Raw genomic sequence first — 2,253 nt, forward strand, 5'->3', positions numbered from 1 at the left:
GCTACCTTGAAAAATAACAAGGAAGCTGCAAGCCACCGCGTAACATGGATGAACCTTGAGGACATTATGTTGAGTGAAATTAGTCACAAAAGGAGAAGTACTGCATAGGACCACTACTGTAAAAGACTAAGGGAAAGAACCCATACTAAAGTGGAGTAGATTTCTTTGCTGATTGCTGGAATGTGGAGGTGGGGTGAGGGGAGGGAGGGAAAGGTGGAGCACAGGGCAGGGAATAGACACAGGATAGTTTGGGTGCTGGGCAGGCGGGCAATATACAAGAAGGGAGAGGGTAATGGAAGAACAAAGCAGATGGGAAAACAATTAGGCAGGTCTACATGGGCTAAGTGGTACAGAGGTAAATAATGATATATGCACAACCTTGGAACGACAGGGCTCTGGGATATAGGGATTGAGATGGTTGGAATGGGGAAAAGGGGGGAATAATGTTAAGATGCTTGGCTGTCTTCAATCTTGGTTTTCCTTGCATTATATTATAAAACAGACACTGGAGGGGGAAAGAAAGGAATAGCTGGAAATATCTCCATAGAAAGCTTATAAGTCCGTCTTCTGTCTATGCCTGATTGGAAAACCTAAAATGGGGCTACAACCTGCCCAGTGAAGGAGGCTTCCTGCAGTACATAAGACTATAGATGGAATCCTGAACCACATCCAGAATCTTCAGAGATGGGAAGTTTCCACTTGAAAGGATGAGCAGGCCAGCCTGGAGCAACTAGAAGAACAGAAGATACTTTTTGAAAGAAAGACCTACAGGAAAAATACGAAACAATGTAGGCAGACTGTTACTGCAAGAACAAGCAAGTTGCTTGCCCAGGAGACACCAAGGCAAATGGTAGGGTCCCCTCAGTGTAAACCCCCTTCCACGATTAAGACTCAATGGGAATACACACTCTGGTGACCACGTTCATCACCGATAAGGGAATGTGAGGGGAAAACAGCAATGAACCTGCAAGCTAAGCCCTACAATGTTCAGTAGACTCCTGTGAACCCGCGTGGAGACCTGGTTGGCCAGCAGTGTGGCAAGACCTGGGGACTCTTGGACCCAGAGTCAGTGACATAGCCACAAAGGACTAGAGTGGAGAGTGAAGCATCCAGCTGATAAGAAGAGAGGGCATATGCACAAGAACACCCACACTTGCAGATAATACCCACTTGACCTGGCTTCAATGACTGGATGATCAGAGCTCAACTAGGAGAAGAAAGAAGAGGGGAAAAAAGAGTAATCTGATACAATTTGATGAACTTAACCTACACCTATGGATGCAGTAGCTCAAAAGAGGGAACAAATCTTCACATCAAGGATCATTCCCACCCCTTCCATACACAGAGTAGACAGGGATGGGCAACTTGGACATTGGCTACCCAAAATGGAGGGGGCTGCAAAGGCAAGAAGTGACTGGCTTACAAGCTTTCAAGAGGGAACCTAGATTCAGAGGGCACGGAGGAAGGTAGAATCTCCACTGAGTGGTATCCAATCTGTCTAGGCGGGGCTGATGAAATGCGGATGGGTCTCTTGTGATACAATAGTGAATAATTGTTATCAGGACTGGTTGTGAGGGTTGGAAATGTTAAGGTAGACGTTTTGTAGCATGGAGGGGAGTGATTAACTTTTCGGTCTAGGAGTGGAGGTCCCTGGAACGATCAAGGGAGAAGAGCAGAGAGTGGGACCCTACCCAGAGAAGCAGTGATGCCTGAGATGAAGGCAGAGACGACATGGAGAGATGGAGCAGCTGGGAATTTAGACACAGAGGGTGAGGGGCTGAGTGCTGACGACCGGGGAGCAGGGTTGTAGTGTGTATCCTTTGATTGGGTGATGATGCATGGAGGGCAATGAAATGATATATAATGGGATGAATGTAAAATTAATGTTCTCCCATGTAAACTATCACATAATTCACAATAAAACATTTAAAAAAATTTAAAAGTAGTAATTTGGTTCTAGACTCTAGATGTTCAAATGACATGGTGGTGGTGGTTATATGCCGTGGAGTTGGAATGGACTCATAGCGACCCTGTACAGGGTTTCTGAGGCTGTAAATCTTTTGTTGTTGTTGTCAGGTGCATTGAGTCGGAATCGACTCGTAGCAACTCCATGCACAGCAGAACGAAACAATGTCCGATCCTGGGCCAACCTCACTACTAAATCTTTACAGGAGCAGAAAGCCTCATCTTTCTCCCACGGAATAGCTGATAGTTTTGAAGTGCATAAACACTAAAAAAACTAACATGGTAATG

At 45.5% G+C, this 2,253-nt stretch overlaps 1 pseudogene; it reads right to left on the bottom strand.

Moving 5' to 3' along the window:
• The window catches only part of LOC102839541, an 85,987-nt pseudogene continuing 83,734 nt past the window's right edge, over positions 1-2,253 (bottom strand).

The sequence above is a fragment of the Chrysochloris asiatica genome, unplaced genomic scaffold, assembly GCF_000296735.1.
Source record: "Chrysochloris asiatica unplaced genomic scaffold, ChrAsi1.0 scaffold00036, whole genome shotgun sequence".
NCBI classification, from domain to species: Eukaryota; Metazoa; Chordata; class Mammalia; order Afrosoricida; family Chrysochloridae; genus Chrysochloris; species Chrysochloris asiatica.